Source organism: Portunus trituberculatus, chromosome 40 (genome assembly GCF_017591435.1).
Source record: "Portunus trituberculatus isolate SZX2019 chromosome 40, ASM1759143v1, whole genome shotgun sequence".
NCBI lineage: Eukaryota > Metazoa > Arthropoda > Malacostraca > Decapoda > Portunidae > Portunus > Portunus trituberculatus.
In genome coordinates this window covers 13,215,104-13,235,103 of record NC_059294.1, presented here as the reverse complement: position 1 = coordinate 13,235,103, position 20,000 = coordinate 13,215,104, and the positions used below count along the sequence as shown (strand labels likewise).

General features: G+C 43.2%; 1 protein-coding gene across 2 annotated transcripts in view; it reads left to right on the top strand.

The window, feature by feature from the left end:
- The first annotated feature begins 18,457 nt into the window (after positions 1–18,457).
- Positions 18,458–20,000, top strand: part of LOC123516187 (pyrokinin-1 receptor-like) — a 225,224-nt gene continuing 223,681 nt past the window's right edge. For both annotated transcript variants that reach the window (XM_045275371.1, XM_045275370.1), the window contains exon 1: positions 18,458–18,598. The gene's annotated coding sequence lies outside the window, so the exon portion shown is untranslated. The remainder of the gene's footprint in view (positions 18,599–20,000) is intronic.

Below are 20,000 nucleotides of genomic sequence, written 5' to 3'. Positions count from 1 at the left end.
CGTGTTCTTTGGTAACGTATTCTCTCTATTCTTTCAGGTGGACTAAGGAATGACTCGAACTGGAAGGAGGAGGAGTAGGAGGAGGAGGAGGAGGAGGAGGAGGAAGAAGAAGAAGAAGAGGAGGAGGTGGAAAAAAGGAAAACCGACAGAGGAGGTCCAGCGGATAAATTACTATACTTCTATCTTGTTTGTTCTGCCTCGTTCTCTTCCTCTTCAGCCTCGTCCTCTTCCTCTTCAGCCTCGTCCTCTTCCTCTTCAACCTCGTCCTCTTCCTTTATAGCCTCTTCCTCTTCCTCTTCAGCCTCGTCCTCTTCCTTTATAGCCTCTTCCTCTTCCTCTTCAGCATCGTCCTCTTTCTCTTCAGCCTCGTCCTCTTCCTCTTCATCCTCGTCCTCTTCCTCTTCATCCTCGTCCTCTTCCTTTATAGCCTCTTCCTCTTCCTCTTCAGCCTCGTCCTCTTTCTCTTCAGCCTCGTCCTCTTCCTCTTCAGCCTCTTTCTTTTCCTCTGCAGCCTCGTCCTCTTCCTCTTCAGCCTCGTCCTCTTCCTCTTCAGCCTCGTCCTCTTCCTCTTCAGCCTCGTCCTCTTGCTCTTTAGCCTCGTCCTCTTCCTCTTCAGCCTCGTCCTCTTCCTCTTCAGCCTCGTCCTCTTCTTCTTCGGCCTCGTCCTCGGCCTCCTGTTAGTCATCCTCGTCCCTTCCCTTACTCGTTCTCGTCTCTGCAAGGCTGGCAGGGAAATAAGGTGAGGAAATATTTTTGTGTCACTTAATAAATTAATTTGTATTGCAGGAGGAAGAGGAAGAGGAGGAGGAGGAGGAGGAGGAGGAGGAGGAGGAGGAGGAGGAGGAGGAACTTGGTATGTCTCCTCGACTTGTGTGTGCTTATTTGCGTGAAATTTTCTTATACCACCACCACCGCCACCAGCACCACCACCACCACCACCACCACCACCATCAGTTTGCAGTCTTAGTTATGTTATGCAAGATGAGCCGGAGTTTAAAGCCATGCAAATGTTTAACAAGGACACTGATTACTATAAACAGAATCCTGAGAGAGAGAGAGAGAGAGAGAGAGAGAGAGAGAGAGAGAGAGAGAGAGAGAGAGAGAGAGAGAGAGAGAGAGATTATATCATGAGCTTTCTTCAACGATGTCAATAGAGTTGAAAGAGGAAGAGGAAGAAGAGGAGGAAAAGGAGGAGAAAGAGGAGGAGGAGGAGGAGGGAAAGAAAGAGGAGGAGGAGGGAGAGAAAGAGGAGAATGAAAAAGGGAAGGAGGAGGAGGAGGAGGAGAAAGTCTGAGAAATCTGGTGAGCTGACGTAGATAATTCTATTGAAGACGCATCTATAAGTACTATAAAGATGAAGAAGAAGGAAAAAAAGATCACCACCACCACCACCACCACCACCACCACCACAACAACAACAACAACAACAGACATTTATACATGCAGACAAATCCTTCTTTCCTGCTCATGTTCCTCAGTGGCAATGCATTAAACTACAACAGCTTCCAGGAAATAGTATTAGAATTCATGAGATAAACATACATACGACTACTCGCAGCTTCCATCATCGCTTGAATCATAATTTAGGAGCAGTAGTAAGCAGACGAGGGGGAATGATTTCATTATCTTTATGGTGTACGATAATTAAAAGGCCAGGCACGAGCAATATTTGGTAACGAGGGATATAAAAATGAAAAAAAAGAAAGAAGTACGATTATAAGATGGTAAAGTACAATATTTTGGCAACTAGAGAGAGAGAGAGAGAGAGAGAGAGAGAGAGAGAGAGAGAGAGAGAGAGAGTACAATAATAGAATAGCAACGCACAATCCTTGATAAACGAGGAATGTGCAAAAAAAAGAGTACGACAATACGATAGGGAATTACGATATCCGATAACGCCCAGAACAAATGATGTCAGTGGATTAGATACAAATAGCGCTGGGAAGACGGAGAGAGAGAGAGAGAGAGAGAGAGAGAGAGAGAGAGAGAGAGAGAGAGAGAGAGAGAGAGAGAGAGAGAATAGGGTCAGAGGAGAGAGATAAGAGGATTACGAACATCAACACATTCGAAATGATGATGACAGAAAGGCGAAGAATAGTCCTCATCACTGCTCAACACGCTAATTACCTTAGAAAAATAGTGTCACTCGTTCAAAAGTACCGCACGTCAGTTCGAACATACCTGGAATTGAGATCCCTATGAATAACCGCACAATGAACTTAATAACGGAGTAATTGGGTGATGCTCTTTGCAGGATGAATAGTAGTAGATAAACTATAACTGCCTGACGAAGGAGAGAGGGAGGGACGACTGTAGGTGTGTGTTGGCAGGGGTTTGTGAATCAGCTGGGATCATGTGGCCTGTCTTCTGTGTGTTTGTTGTGTGTATGTGTAGGTGTGTGTGTGTGTGTGTGTGTGTGTGTGTGCCACGTTATACAGACGACAGTGCTCATCAGAAGAGTAATGGGGTAAGGTGAAGGTGAAGGGAGATGTATTGAAGAAAGGGAAAGGAACGATGAGGGAGAGTGGAGTGAGAGCAGAGAGGGCCAGGATGGAGGGATAGGATAGGAAAGGAAGAATGGATGGGAGGATATGAAGGAAAGGATAGTTGAGAGAGAAGAGAGAGAGAGAGAGAGAGAGAGAGAGAGAGAGAGAGAGAGAGAGAGAGAGAGAGAGAGAGAGAGAGAGAGAGAGAGAGAGTATTTACTATTTAAACTGTTTGAGGAAAGGGTTCCTTTTTCAAATTCTTTCACTTTGAAGTATGTACTTCACACACACACACACACACACACACACACACACACACACACACACACACACACACACACACACACACACACACACACACACACACACACACACACACACACACACACACTATCGGCTTGGAAATTTCTCTCATACCTTCCATCCCTATTTAAGTTTCTCTCCTTGCTTACGTTCTTCCCTTCTTTTTCCTCCCTTCCATCTCATCTCTCTCTCTCTCTCTCTCTCTCTCTCTCTCTCTCTCTCTCTCTCTCTCTCTCTCTCTCTCTCTCTCTCTCTCTCTCTCTCTCTCTCTCTCTCTCTCTCAATCCGTACCGATACTGACTATCTAGCAACAAACGTCAGAAGCCATTTCACGCAGGACTTGGGTTGTTTTGCTGTCATGGCTCCCCTCCTGACGTTGCAACCCTACCTCGTGTCCTCTTCCCTTAAAACATGCCACCGTAGAGCAGAATTCCTAAAGGAGGACTCGCAGGTTCTCTCTTCAGCAACACTGCGACTCCAACCTCTCGTGGATTTCACCTTTTAGACAGCACCGGATAGAGAAAAGGAGGAGAAGGACGAGGATAGATGGATTTGAAGCAAGAGTAGGGATATTGTGGAGCAGGAAAGGTATGAGGGAATTGATGGTAGGAAAAGCAATTGACTCCGCAAGAATAGACATCGAGACTCATATTCGTTTTCGGAGAGTAGTGAGCTAGCCCTCTCCCCGTCCGCTTTTCTCACTGGCAACCCACGGACAATAAACAGATTTAATCTTGCAGAAAACGAGGACTTCGGAGTTTTAATTTGAAGAAACACTGTAAACTGTGAATGGTGCTGGGAAATCCTATGTAATGAAATAACTTCAGTGATAATTAGGTGTTATCACATTTCAGAAGTGAAAAAGAAAAGAAATGACGAAAAAAATAAGGTTGAAAAATATACTGGTGCTCAGAAGTATGCATTTAATCAGGCTTGAAATAAGAATGTAAAAAAAAAAAAAAAAAATGAAAGTGAAAAGAAAAGTAAAAAAAGGGAGACTGAAAATTAAGTTTCTTTGAAGTATTATATTTAATACTGACTTGACTTTATTTATAATTTACGAGGTGTAATTACTCCAGTCTTGGATTCTGCTTTTGCGACTCATAACTCTAAAATTAAAGTCTGATTCACGAGCAGCTGCGTTACCTCCTCTTCCTTTTAACTTCATGCTCTTGCTCGTTAACGTCTTGTGATCTTGGAAAAAAAAAAATATCACGACTGAGTGATTTAAAATTCCAACCCTGTCACTGCGGTACGGGAGAATTAACAACATAAGTAATGAATTGTATCTTAATAAACATCTACAAGAAAGCAGGGGATGAAAAAAAAACAACACCTAATTTTGCTACTTTTATCAAGTTTAACCCTTTCTGTACCATGACGCGTGTTCATATTTCTGCTGACTATTTGGTGATTTTATACAACTTCAGATACTCATGTGGGGATTGAAATAGTGAAAACTGTGGCCATTAATTTTCTCACCTCTATAGACCCCTCCTAATGTCAATAAAATGGTCTAATCGTACCCAAATCTCAAGGTAAAAATGTCTCTCAGTACTGAAGGGATTGAGGATGTAGATGGCTGTGGGGACAAATAAAGATAGCCGCAAAACAACAGTAGAGAAAACTCCCCCAACTCTTCACCGACTATGGCCATGAAAGATAACAAAAGACAAGAATAGCAGTGAGAGGTTTACGGGGCAATCCACACTATAAAGAGACGATTTCTTTCACGGTCTAGTTGCATATTATTCTTTTTCTTGTTTAACTAAGCTCCTGATTGCATGTTATTTACGTGTTTATTCATTTATATCTCTAGTCTATACATATTTGTCTCTGTATTTCTGTCTGTCTATCTATTCATCTATCTGTCTATTCATCTACCTACCTACATATCTATTTATCTATCTAACTATCAATCTATCTATTTGTCTATCTATCTATCTATCTTTCTATCTATCTGTCCATCTATCTATACTCCCAACTTTTCCTATCTCTAAATCTCGTTATAAAAGAACAATTTTTATATATTTTACAGTAAAAAGTTTGACTTTTTCTCCAATATGAATACCGTTTCGTTTCACAAAGAGCAGAAAGACGTAGAAAAGAGATAAGAAGGAAAACTACGAGGAAGAGGAAGAAAAGGAGAAAAGGAGTTAGAGAAGAAATGTAAATAATAGAATGAAGGCAACGAAAGGAAGAGGAAGAAGAAGGAGAAGCGATGTTAAAATAATGATAATCCGTAGTAAGAATGAGAGAGGAAACGTAAAGAAGAGGAAGAGGAAGAAGGAGGTCGAGCGGGAAGGAATGAGAAAAGAAAATGAGAAGAAAAGAGGAGGAAAAAGAAGGAGTAAAAAGAAGGGAGAGCAGACTGAAATATCTTTGCTTTCCTTGTTTGTTTTTCTTGTTTTGTGTCTCACTTTTCCTCATTTCTTTATTTCTTTTTATCTCTTGATCTCTTTCCATCTGTTTATTTATTTATCTGCGTATGTATCCATCTCTCTTTTTTATTTTATGTATACTTTGTCTTATTTTTGGGAAAGGAGGAGAGAAAGAAGAAAGAGGAGGGATAGAAGGGGGAGGAAGAGGTGGAGGAGGAGGAGGAGGAGGAGGAAGAGATGGAGAAGGAGCAGAGGGAAATACGAAAATTTTTGCGATAGTGAAGAAAGAAAAATGATCACGAAGAAAGATAGACAGATATATATATATATATATATATATATATATATATATATATATATATATATATATATATATATATATATATATATATATATATATATATATATATATATATATATATATATATATATATATATATATATATATATATAGATAGATAGATAGATAGAGAGAGAGAGAGAGAGAGAGAGAGAGAGAGAGAGAGAGAGAGAGAGAGAGAGAGAGAGAGATATTAATGTTGTCAGCAGTGATGTGATAAGCTTCGTTTTCTCCTCCTCCTCCTCCTCTTCTATCGTAACAGAAAGAGATAAGCACACCAACCAGTTCTGAGACCTTTTTCTTCTCCCCTCTCATCTCATATCCCCGTTTGTTCCTTAACTTCATTGTGAGTAGGAAGATAACCGAATTACTTAAACATTCCTGAACACTCTCTCTTTCTCTCTCTCTCTCTCTCTCTCTCTCTCTCTCTCATTAGAACTGTGAAAGGAAAAAAAAGTATCATAAAAAAAAACAGAGCAATTTCAAACCCTAGCAGTTTCAACTAGAGCCTTTTGGAAATAGTAAAGATGAGGCGTAGAAGTGTTTGAAAATATTATGGTCCCGTCAGTTCTGTCTCTTCTCATTGCTGTGGCGGCGGCGGCGGCATTAATGAGGTCGTGGCTGTCAGCAGTGTGAATATAGTATGTCATTTCCTGCCGTGTCGCCTCCTGGAGATGAAACGTTTCAGAGAGAGAGAGAGAGAGAGAGAGAGAGAGAGAGAGAGAGAGAGAGAGAGAGAGAGAGAGAGAGAGAGAGAGAGAGAGAGAGACGGACAAGAAGACATTTATTTAGACGGACAGGCAGTTAGACAGATGGATATTCAGGCAGAAAGACAGACGAACCGATGGACATTAAGTTAGACGGAGGAAACAGGGAGAAAAAAAAAAGAAAATGGATAAACAGACATGCAAAAAAGTTAACAAAACGGAAGAAAAGAGGGAAGCAAGAAAGAAGAGGATAAAATGACCAAGATAGAAACAGATGAAAGAAAGAGAAAGATATAGAGAGAAAGAGAGGAAGCACATTAGGAGTTGGTCTGCAGAGGGAACAGATAACACATAATGATTATCTCGGGTGTCACAGCAACCTAATGACTCACACTGGGACTTGCTGTTCTGAAAGTTTTGTTAGTCTTACGGCGCTGCGAGACGACAAGGAGGAAGAGGAGGAAAAGGTGAAGGAGAAGGAGGAGGAGGAGGAGAAGGGGGAGGAGGAAGAGCAGGTGGAGAGAGAGCGTGTAAGGTGTATTAGGCCGTAGAGGAAGAACAAAGAGGAATAGAAGAAGCAGGACACATCATTACACGAGTTTGGTAGTGTCAATGGTGTTAATGGTGATAGTGGCGATGAAAAGTTACATTTTTACAAGCCACTGTGTTCTGAACTTTCGCTTGTTGATCTCTCTCTCTCTCTCTCTCTCTCTCTCTCTCTCTCTCTCTCTCTCTCTCTCTCTTGTGTTTATTTATTTTTTTTTTTTTCATTACTGCCTTTGTCGTTGTCTCTCCATCATTTTTGTCTCCATGTCTCCAATCTCTCCATCTTGCTCATTCTCTCTTTCTCTCCATCATAAGATGTCTCATGTCTCTCTCTTTATCATCTATCTACATTTGTTTCTCTTTCTCTTTTCCTCTCTCTCTATCTTCATCTTTCACTTCTTCACCACACTCTTGTCTTCATTTTCCATTTTCCTTTTTCTCTTAATCATACTATCTTCACTCTGTGCCTTCCTCTATCTTTCTCCTTTCTCCCTCTTTCTCATCCCGTTTCCTTTCACCTCCATTTTTACTCATCACACTTTGTCTCCTTTCATTCTTCTCTTCATTATCTATCGTCATTTCATCCTCCTCACTTCTCTCCATTTCATCCTCCTCTCTTCTCTCTATTTTATTCTCCCTTTTCTTTACCATACTGTCTTCATTCCTTTCTTCCCAACATCCACTTTACTCCACTCCCCACCACGTTCTGTCTTAATCCTCTCCAACACTCCCTTTCTTCTCTTCAATAGTCATCCTTACGCTTCTCCATCATCCTTCGTCTCCATCTCCTCCACCACCGCCTATTGTTTTATTTTTTCCCTCACCGCGTCTCTTCCTTCACCGAGGTAAGCCAAAAGGCACAGCTGGGGATGCCAACGAGAACGGCATTCCAGTAATCCCCCTCGGCGCAATGGAGATGAAGGGCGTGTATTTGGCAGCAGGTGTATTCCTTTTCTCTCCACCGGGGGCAGGAAGGCGTAGGAAGGTGTGGGAAGGCAGGAAGGGAAGCCGTCTGCCTATACCTCCCAGTCTGCCTACACGTGTAATTAGGCTTGAGTCATTATGCCCTGATTATGTGTTGGGAGATTGATGATGTGATGGCTGTGGTAGTGATGAAGGTGGGAAAATACGTGTGTGTGTGTGTGTGTGTGTGTGTGTGTGTGTGTGTGTGTGTGTGTGTGTGTGTGTGTGTGTGTTTGTGCGTAAATAGTGTTGGGTGGAAAAATGGGTTTATTTCACCATTTGTTGGGTTTTGTTTACTTTGCGTTTCGTTTGCTTCGTGTTTATCTTGTATATCTATGCTCAGGTGAGTCAGTATGAGTGCCTCGATGGTGGGATGTGTGAAATTATGAGGTAGTTTTCTTATATATATATATATATATATATATATATATATATATATATATATATATATATATATATATATATATATATATATATATATATATATATATATATATATATATATATATATATATATATATATATATATATATATATATATATATATATTTTTTTTTTTTTTTTTTTTCTTATAAACACCAATAAACTGTCAGTCTCCTCGACAAGAACCAATCTGAATTCTCTTTTATTCTTAGCGCAGCTGTTTGTTTCCATTGGCCACGAGCTCGTCTTGTGGCTCCCAACATACTTCGTACTTCGGAATTCACAAAGCTGATCAAGAGATTTGCCCTCAGGGCGCAGTACATCTTGGCGCTTACCTATTCTGTCGTAATTCTTCAGTCACAACCAGCTTTGCGTTAGTATTCCTCTCAGTGATTGGCCAGGAAGTCACGAACCACGGCCATAAAGCTGCACGGTAAAGCTGCTCCAAGCCACTTTGTTAGTAATGAGTTTCAATGGGAACTCTTTATTGTCCAGGATTTTCTTTATTTGGCCTCGTCTGTGCCTCGTACAGCTTAGTGGAAAAGTCCTCAAGATACTTCCTTTGTAGGTATTGGTCACAGCTCTGCGGCACGCGTCGGTGGAGTCTCTCTAATGGAAAGGATCCTATGTATGTAATGGTGCAGTGTTATGTAAGAATATATGGTGTGTCCCAACGTTTCAGAGATAGAACAGATGCAATTAGTTCGTTAAAGAACATAATTAAGCAAAGGTTACTGAGTTACTAACGCCAGGATTATTTATACCGTGCACATGGTAGTGTTGTCAATATTTGTAAACATGTCGTGGATTATTGCACTAGCGCAAATAGTCACACTTCCCTCACTTCAAACATCATGTTGGCTTGGCTTGAAAAGAACTTCTTTTCTGCTCACCTTGAACACACGTCAGCCTCCCGGCAGCCTCCCGTGTTGAGACAAGTTGTTATACTCGCGTGTTGCGCCGCACCTGCTGTCTGAAGCAGTTCTTAAATAGGCGTACATGTATGACAGACATTTTTAGGAATGCCTTGTTACCTTCCTGCATATGTAGTGCAGGCAGGCAGTGAAGCCAATATCAATACTTTTTTTCGGAAACCTTTGTTTGCGTCATGGGACCCCGCCATGAAACACGAGCGGCCTCGCTATTTGTTATCAAACGATCATTAGTAGATGATAAATACGCTCATGCTGCTTTGTCATTTAATCATTGATAATGGATTAGAAATCCGCCTTCAGGCGGTGATGCAGCCATGAGACGCTTTATGCTTGTCATTTGCGTGGGGGAGCACCTCTTAATGTTCGGTGCTTCTGTCATGAGTTAACTGGCCTTTGTATCACACCAGACAGATCACTGCTACTTACCCTGAGGTTATCATACTCCTACCACGGCAGCCTAGTAGTGGGCAGGCAAAATGTGATAACACGGATTGTGATGGGGAACACACACGCACTAGGTGTTTGACAAACATTACTCAAGGCAGCCACACACCTCTCCACGGGCACCGCTACCGTAATCAGATCTCCAGCAAGTCGTCGCGCGTGGGCAGCCAGTAAGGCCACGTAATTGGATGTTTGATGCCTTGAATGGAAATGTTTCTGTGAGGAATAACGACGTAACATGGCCTGCGTAATGACATGGCAGTTCCTCGTGTGAGAGACTTACTTGATGCTTTTTCCATTTGATCCTGCGGTAGTAGTACTAGAGGGTGACGAGTTAAACAGCTACCTTCTACTGAATAACATTTACGAGCAAAGGCTGATGCTTATGAATGATCGAGTATGTGTGTGTTAACATTCCTAACATTTATCTACAATCTTTCCCTTTTCAAACCTTTTCAAATCCTTCCACCCTCCCTTCTCGTAACATATCTCTCCTTACCTGCACCAGTCTTTACTTCAATGTTTATCTCTCGACGTCTTTTGGTTCCTTTACATTAGGGACACATATACTACCTGCTTATATTCCAGACCCACCAAGGAATAACCAAATACACTCCCTTCTTTCTCTTCTTTCCTTTCTCTAGAGAAAATAAAAATCCTTTACAAAAAACAAGAATTCCTCCCCCCTCTCTCTCTCTCTCTCTCTCTCTCTCTCTCTCTCTCTCTCTCTCTCTCTCTCTCTCTCTCTCTCTCTCTCTCTCTCTCTCTCTCTCTCTCTCTCTCTCTCTCTCTCTCTCTCTCTCTCTCTCTCTCTCTCTCTCTCTCTCTCTCTCTCTCTCTCTCTCTCTCTCTCTCTCTCTCTCTCTCTCTCTCTCTCTCTCTCTCTATATATATATATATATATATATAAGGAATGTTCTTGATGTAAATATTTTCCTTTCGTCCTCTTCATATCTTTTTATTCCTTTTTTTTTTCTCTGTCTGCTCTCGATACCGTCTTCTTGGGGAGCAAAGGGGACCGCTGAAGAAAAAGGCGGCGTCTCGTTTAGAATATCCAAAACAGGAAGCTTGCCTAGAGGGAGAGAACTCTGATGTGACGGAGGCATTTTTGTCCTTGGTGCAGGTAGAGTTGTCGACTTGTGCTGGTATGAACTTGTATTGTTAGAAAGATGCGTGGGTAGGTAAGAAGATGGGTAGAGGTGGATTTAAAGTGCCTACCGTCTTAGCTTGGTGGATATGTAGTGGTGGGAGGATGGAGGGTGAGATGCTGTGAAAGGAGTGCAGAGAGGGAGATGGGAACAGGAGCGAGAAAGACAAGTGAACAAAGTTAGTGTTCCTCCGCCACTGTCCCTCTAAAAAAAAAAAAAAAGTAAAAAAAAATTGTAATGCTACGCAGTGCCATTATTCTATTCTCGTTACTGCATTTTTTTATTTTCTAGTTTTGCCTGATTTTTTACACTGTATATCATGTTAACTGTATTTGTGTCAGCACTAACATTCTTGCATTATCTCCTCAAAGCTAATTGCAACACATTTAATTTTATTATGTGCAGCGTGCCGGGGAATTATGCCTTCTTGGTGGTGCGTGTTCCTTTTTGGCTCTTGCGTGTGATTTATATTCTGTAGTGTATTCACGGCAGCATGAGTTATTCAGATCCCCCTCCTTATCTCCTCATTCTACCGTACGCGTGACTTGGTTTCCGTGGTAACGTTACTTTTTCTTGATGTACTGATAGGAGGTAGTGGGGCCGGCGTGGTGCTGTAGCCGATAGATCCTCATGAGCACTGGTTTGAGCTTAAGTAGGGCATCCACTCCTGGTAACGATCACGCAATGTTGAAGATTAAGTCCTGTTAGGGGCACCTCAGAGAGATGAAATTCCGATAGCACCTCATGTTTTTGTTGAGCAGTGTTTTAGTTGGTCATGGAAAGGCCCGGACCTGTACTGTGAGTGGGTAACATGTAACGCACAACACTATCACCATTGAACATCAAGGTGTGCCATAGTGAAAACAGTGGTGAGTGGTTTGGAAGGGAAGGGATGATGGGGGAGGGAGGGGCGTGGATATCCAACTCCCAAGCGAAGGCCACCAGAATTCCTTGACTTCGTTCTTCTAATGGAGCTTGTGAGGCGGACAGAGTTATGAGGCACAAAATATCCTTACATGTATCACCTGCATTGTTACAAGAAGACCGTGCCGCTGCAGAAACACTGAGGCAGAGCACACTAAACCCTCGCGCCTCAGTTGAGTGCCCTCCAGAATCGGTCCCGCAATATATCGCCTCCTAAATATTGTTCCCTGAAAGTGCTCGTGTGACTGCCTTCCACGAGGGACTTACAAGGACACTAGACGTACGTACCTTTCCTTTTAAGACTTGCACAATATACTTTCTTAAGAATGGCGGTACAGGTCGTTAAATCACAGTGAAATTTAGTGAGTTAAAGAAACAAATCTTCTATATCAATAAAACAAGGAGAAAAAAGTGAAGAGCCATGGTCCTAAGCCCAATATTTACAAGACGCGTCCAAACCATTCGCTCCCCTTAATATCTCTAAACTCAGATGTTTTGACCACAGACTTAGTGAGTGAGAATCCACCCACACCAGAATACGTATAATTACATCCACTTACTCACGCACCCACCCACTCACCAACATCCACCCACCCACTCATCTACATCCACTCCTCATTCCATCCACTCAAGCACACTACTCAACCACATCAGTCCACTAATGTCATCCAGGAAGTCGCTGTCCTGAAAGAAGAGCCACAGGACGAGAATCATGTAGGCCATGGCCGCCACGGCATTGAGGCAGGGACGCCGTCACCCTGTGTTACCCGTCACTAATCTGTACGCCACCGGGGGCCAGTCAGGTGCTCCTCGAACAGCCCCGCTTCTGCTTCACCCCACCAAGGGGCAGTTAGTGGCCTCGTGTCCCGGTGGTAAGTGATATCCACCACGGGATCAAAGGCCAGTGAGACGGAGATGATTACTGAGGCAATGCGCACCTATACGGTGATTCTCAGGTTTACCGTACATCTGATGGTATCCAGAATATAATTAAGTTGCTGCCTGGGATGCTACTGAAGAGGTTACGTTAATTTTGACACAGTACGCGAGAGACGGAGTTGCGTAATTTGTGTAACGTGGGAGAAAAGTATGTTAATTTATGTGGATTATGAAATGTATGTTCAAAAGAGTTGGAGACGAGGAGTTTAAGAGGTGGAGGAGGAGGAAGAAGAGAGAAATATTGGGTGCCGAAGGAGGAGTAGAAAGATAGTACGTGCTTATTTCCAGAGGTTTACTGTATATGATCGTATTGCCTTCGCCTCGTGTGTGTGTGTGTGTGTGTGTGTGTGTGTGTGTGTGTGTGTGTGTGTGTGTGTGTGTGTGTGCAAAAAATCAAACTTAAGCGCGCGCGCGCACACACACACACACACACACACACACTCAGGAAGCAGTGGATTGTAAGGGAGGGAATTCTGAGAACCTTGCCTTAAATTTTGGGTGCTGTGTGTGTGATGGCTTATACTGTAGTAGTCTTGAGTGGGGATAAGTGCGTAGGTGGTGGTGAAGTGGTGGTCGTGGTGGTGGGGGTGGTGGTGGTGGTGAGGTGCCTGAGGTGAGCTGGGACGTAACTTGGTCCGCTGTTCTAACTGTAGCCATTATTATGTTGTTGTTGTTGTTGTTGTTGTTGTTGTTGTTGTTGTTGTTGTTGTTGCTGCTGCTGCTGCTGCTGTTGTCTTGTTCTTATTCTTCTTGCTCATATTCTTGTTCTTGTTGCTGTTCTTGTACTTGTTCTCCTCCTTCTCCTTTTTCTCCTTCTCCTCCTTCTCCTCCTCCTCCTCCTCCTCCTCCTCCTCTTGTTACTCCTTTGGCACCCCCTTTGGTACTCCCTTGACATTTCCTTGACATTCCTTTACATTCCCTTAACACTCCCTTGGCACTCCCTTGACATTCCCTTGGCACTCCCTTGGCACTCCTTTGTTACTCTCTGGGCACTCTGGTATAACTCTCTTATTGCCCTCTCATGTATCTCATTCATCTCGGGGAACGCTAAAGGCACCTGCGTTGGGATTGGGTTATGGTCGGCGGGGCTGGGGTGTTCATACATGGAGGTGGCGCCGCCTGACCACCACTTGAGTGCCGCCATCATTATCCCTTGTCGGCGGCTCAGGTTGTTGTGGGGTCATCATCTTCGTTAGTTCTCCCGGTTGCTGGCCTTGATGTCGAGAGTGCGGAGAGGGGTGGGGTGGGCTGGCTGGCTTGCTGTCTGGCTGTGTGTGTGTGTGTGTGTGTGTGTGTGTGTGTGTGTGTGTGTGTGTGTGTGTGTGTGTAATTCACTACTTGATCTGCTGCAGTCTCTGACGGAACGAGCTCAGAGCGCATTATTTCCGATCTTCGGATAGGCCTGAGACCAGGCACACACCACACACCGGGACAACAAGGTCACAACTCCTCGATTTACATCCCGTACCTACTCACTGCTAGGTGAACAGGGGCTACACGTGAAAGGAGACACCCAAATATCTCCACCCGGCCGGGGAATCGAACCCCGGTCATCTGGCTTGTGAAGCCAGTGCTCTAACCACTGAGCTACCGTGTGTGTGTGTGTGTGTGTGTGTGTGTGTGTGTGTGTGTGTGTGTGTGTGTGTGTGTGTGTGTGTGTGTGTGTATGTATTGTTATTTTCTTGTTTTTTTTGCACTTTTTTTTCGTCTTCTTTTACTACTTTTACTACTGCTAGTACTACTACTACTACTACTTTTTGTTATTATGTTCTTCTTCTACTTGTTCTTGGTCTTGTTCTTCATGTTTTTTTTCTTCTTACTAATATTAGGGATTCTGGTGACGACATTATTAAACATCGTTCAACGTCTAAGCGAGCAGGAAAAACACTAAATCTTTTGAAGAAAATAAACTGGATTACTCTGGAGCGTTACATCCTCTACGTATACCACCTCCCTTGCATCTTTAAAGGGCGAGGCGTGTGTTTGGTCACCTCGCTGTTCCTTGTGCCGGGGAGCGAAGGGGACAAAGACAGAATAAGGTTGTTCTTGCGCGAGGAAAGACAGGCAGAATGACGCTTAAGGAAGAAATACAAATACACAGAGAAGAGAAAAAGATGAGACAAGAGGTAGTTGGTGTGTTCGTGAGGCGTAAAGAGAACAGAAATTCAGAGGCGGACTTAGGAAGAGGTATAGATAAAGAAAAGAGAGAAAAATGGAATAGTTTGGATGGGAATGAATCCACAAAGGAGAAAGAAAAGATTATATGAATCAGGAAAGAAAGATGAACAATGCTTCAGGAAATATAGATAAACGAAAGAGAGAGAGAGAGAGAGAGAGAGAGAGAGAGAGAGAGAGAGAGAGAGAGAGAGAGAGAGAGAGAGAGAGAGAGAGAGAGAGAGAGAGAGACACCCAAAACACACCTGAAAGCTCCATTACAAAGGCAAAAATCCCAAACAACTCATGTCAGTCCTCATCGCTCTAAATTCTGAGCTTACGTTGGGGTCCGTAGTTGTCTTCTCGGGGAGTTATGGGAGATTACAACCAAAAAGAAGCCTGGTATCTCTCGGAGCAGGTGTGGCCCTCAGGACTCGAGCTAATGGACAGAGTGCGGGGGAGTAAAGTAAGTTACCGTGTGTTGGCGAAGGGAGAATGTGCGTCGCTGCATTTTGTATTACTGAAGTTGTTGTTGTTGCTGTTCCCTTTCTTGTTTTCCTTGATTCCTCCTACTCCTCGTCCTCCTCCTCGTCCTCCTCCTCTTCCTCTTCCTCTTCCTCTTCCTCTTCCTCTTCCTCTTCCTCTTCCTCCTCCTCCTCCTCCTCTTCCTCTTACAACTATAGTTTCCGAGTTGCAACTGGTATGTAAGAACAGCAACCAACTCAGTACGTACGATATTGTCTAGAAATACCCAAAGAGAACACGTCACAAAACACACAAACGTCATGAAACAAGTGAGCCATGAGAGAGAGAGAGAGAGAGAGAGAGAGAGAGAGAGAGAGAGAGAGAGAGAGAGAGAGAGAGAGAGATAAAACATAATGGTCTCCGAGGATAAACACTGCCAGATTCTAAGGACAGGGGAAGACCGGAGTGTCAGGAAGAGAGGAAGAGGAACGTAAGGACAAGGAAACATCGATCACTGAGCACCTTGCTGGGAGAGAGGCAGGAGATTGGAGGTTTTGATGCCGCTAATACAAGAGAAAAGGCGTAACTCAGAGCGGAGAAAGGAAGGAAGGAAGGAAGGAAAGAGACTGGGAATTATTGTACAGGAGAAAGAGGCAGAGGAGGAGCAGAAAGAAGAAAGAGGGAATGTGAATGATAGTAATAAAAAGGAAGCAGCAGGAATAGAAGCAATAGGAGGGTGGAGAAGGAAAGAAGAAGCAGTAGGAGTTGTAAGATAAAGGCGGGTGAAAGATGAAAGTGGAAGAAACCGAAGCTGGAGGAGGGTGGAGGGAGAAAGATGACAGAAACAGGAGGAGGAGCCGTAGGAGAAAGAAACTGGAAGGGAATGAAAACAAAAGTAACAGGTGAAAGAAAAAGGAAGAAACAATATAACCAAAAGGAAAAGACGAAGGGATGAGATTAGAAGTAGAAGCAGGAATTGTATAAGAAAGAAAGTGATACTGAAAGGGACCAACAACAGGAAAAGGAGAGAGAGAGAGAGAGAGAGAGAGAGAGAGAGAGAGAGAGAGAGAGAGAGAGAGAGAGAGAGAGAGAGAGAGAGAGAGAGAGAAAATAGTAATAGAACGAAAGGATGAAAGATGATAACGAAGAGAAAACAAGATGAATAAGAACATGAATATGATAGTGAGCAGGAACAAACAAACAGTAGAAACAACAACAACACCAACGACTTAAAGAGAAGACGGAAATATGAAAGTTAATGATCAACAAACAAGAGAAAAAAAAAACTGCATACCCACACAGGGACGAAAGCGACGGAAGAGACGACGACGAAGATAAATAAAAGGCGTAAAAAAACTAAATATGGGCAACAAGGCAAAGGATGAAGAAAGAATTGATCCTGGCGTGATGATGGAACCCTTGATCTCAGCAGCGGGCGCCCTTCAGCCAGCACGGGGAGGCGTCAGCAAAGTTTAAGTAGAGAGCCTTTGAGTAGCGCTGTGGAGGGGGTCAATACCTGAGGACGCTGCGTATAGGTTGAGGCGAGGGCAAGGACACCGCGCGGGCTGATGGGAAGATGAGAAGCGGCAGAAATGAGGAAGGGAAAGGTGTAGGAGGAGAAGCAAATCACCGTGGAATTTTCTGGACGGTGAAAAAAAAAAGTGTGTGAGAGTTAGAAAGGAGAAACAAGAGAACGTGAAATTTGTTGAATGGTGCACCTCGTCTCTTAACACGAGGACGAAGACGAGAATGAATGAACGGGAGCCTCACAAAGCAGTCTAGAATTACAGAGCCGTTGATGAGAGAACCCGAGTGGTGAGGAGAGTGAACCAGTATAGGCGATCCGTGTCCTGCCAACCCTAATCCCCTCGTGAAGAGTCTGCAATCATCACAACAAAGGGAGGGAGGACTATGAAATGAAGCACCAAAGCCCACCAGACTTCACTTAGTGCTAGAATAACCAAGCTTCATTTCGTGCACACCGCCGCCAGGTAAAGCAGCGGCAGGTAAGATTCCCCGTATTCTCAGCTTATTTTTAGACACTGGTTTTTCATAAAGTAATTTTAAGTATACAGATGATGAGTCAAGTTTTAATGGTGAGTTCGCAATGATTATCAGAAAAATCATGAAAAACACCATCAAAACCTTTCAAAAGTTTGTTGAAATGGAATGGACTGAGGTTTTATAGTACTAGGTTGTATAGTATTAGCAGGTTGTGTAGTACTAAGGAACTGAACATCAGGAAACTGAATAGACAAATGTACGGATATGGATGATAGTTGGAAACAGGTAAACATATTTCATACAAGGACTGCCACGTGTAGACTTGAAAGCTTCTCTTGGCTTTCTTTAATTAATCATGTTCTATAAAGTCACTGAGAAGAGGCGGAGCAACATTTGAGGGTATAGGGTTGCAAGACCAAACCTCGTGGCGCGGGACGGGGAGTGAAGCAAATAAAAAGGAGGGAAATCAGAAGACAAGAGAGACAAACGAACGTCTATTACAAGAAGCCTGGCGGACAGGTAAAATAATGTTGGCATCAGGAGAACGACAGGTGATTACGGTAACAGTGAGCAAGGGGTTTGGGGGAACACTGAGAGCTTTTCTTACCGCAGTTTTCATGCCCTCGCACTCCCCCGGGCGAGGAAGGGGAAGGCGCCACGGGGGAGAATTTGAACACGACGGGCTACGAAAATAATATAATGATAGGAATAAAAGGAAATGAGGCAGGCAGCGTCGGTGGAGAGCATAAACGCGACTGTTATGGAGTGTGGAGCATGAAAAAGAAAGTGGACCAGAATTGTTATAGTTATCATTATTATTGTTGTATTTTCTTATTTGTAACAGTTATCATGGGCAGATACGGTTATGAAAGTTTGCTCTTCTACCTGTTCACGTAGAAAAATAAATTCAGAAGAAACAAAAATAGAAGATGGAAATACTAAGAATACAAAGAATAAGAGAAGAGGCACAGAAAACAATGGAAAAAAAAATCTGACATGAACACACGAAATAAAAATGTAGTAAGACAAGCAAGGAGAAGGAGGAGAGAGAGAGAGAGAGAGAGAGAGAGAGAGAGAGAGAGAGAGAGAGAGAGAGAGAGAGAGATAAGAAAAGAAAGGAAAGAAAGAACGTTGACGAAGAAGCAAACATAAGTAACAACCGTAGGAGTAGGAGCAGAAGCAAGTAAGGGCTGGTGGTAGCGAGGGTGGAGGAGAGATGGGGTGGGAGGGGGGAGAGAGGGAAGAAGGAGGTGGGCAGGAGGCTGAGGCTGAGCGAGGCGAGTCCAACCAGTTGCATCGTGGCGTTGGTCTCGGCTAGCCAGTAGGTGTGTGCAGTGGATCGCGTGCCGCCGCCAACACACACTCGCTCGCCCCTCGCCTTGACTCTCTTCCCGCCCGTGAGCGTCTCCTTCAGGCTTCCCACACTTTATTCCCAGGTCCAAAGTGCGCCCGTTTTTCACTTTTGCTCCTTCATTCACTTGTTCCTCGTCTTAATGTCAATGAAGGTGTAAAAATTTGTGGTTTTGTTGCGTCTCTTTCTTTACTTGTTTTTCTGCTTGCGTCCCTGGCTGTATGGAGTGTGTGAGTGAGTGAGTGCGAGGAGGAGCGTGCAGTGTAGCCCTGGTGATGGCTGGTGTGGGTCATGGTGCTGCTGCTGCTCCTGTGATGGTTGGGAAAAAGATTCTTGTTGTTTGTACTTTTGTTACTGTGATGTTTCTGTTAAGTCGCCGATCGTGACGTGAACAACAATAGCGATAACACTTAAAAGCAGCAACAGAATAGCACTGCTGCTGCTGCTGCTGTTACTACTACTACTACTACTACTACTACTACTACTACTACTACTACTACTGCTGCTGCTGCTGCTGCTACTGCTGCTGCTGCTTCTATTACCAACAGCCACAACAACAAAAATAACACCTCTCTAAAATACTTACAGCAACAACAACAACCAATAACAATAACAACGGCATTAGTAACAAAAACAAGCAGCAACAGCAGCAGCAGCAGCAGTAACAACAACAACAACAACAACAACAACAACAACAACAACAACAACAACAACAACAACAACAACAACAACAACAACAACAACAACAACAACAAAAACAACAACAATAATAACAACAACTTCAAAGGGAATAACGCAAGCAACAGTAACAATAACAAGAGCAACATTAAGATAAACAACAACAGCAACAACAACAACAACAAAATAACAACAACAACAAAAATAACAACAACAGCAGCCACGAATATGACGAGTACTTTTGTTTCATTATCATCACCTTCCTCTTAGTGTTGTTGTTGTTGTTGTTGTTGTTGTTGTTGTTGTTGTTGTTGTTGTTGTTGTTGTTGTTGTTGCTGCTGCTGTTGCTGCTGCCGCTGCTGCTGCTGATACGGGTACTGTTGTTATTCTTGTTGTCGCTTCATTGTCGTCATTGTTGTTGTTGTTGTTGTTGTTGTCGTCGTCGTCATTTCTGTTGCTACTACTACTACTACTACTACTACTACTACTACTACTACTACTACTACTACTACTACTACTACTACTACTACTACCTCTAATTTCACCAGCACTTCTGTTGTAACAAGACCTACATGCTACTGTTACACAAAAGGTAAAAATAAGTACTGCGCGCGGTTCGTAAAGATTTGAAACGAGAAAAGCCTGTAATTTGAGGTGGAATCACGCAATTAAAAGTTGGTGCAGTGTCAAGTGGGCAGTTGATTAAGAGAGAGAGAGAGAGAGAGAGAGAGAGAGAGAGAGAGAGAGAGAGAGAGAGAGAGAGAGAGAGAGAGAGAGAGAGAGAGAGAGAGAGAGAGAGAGAGATCTAT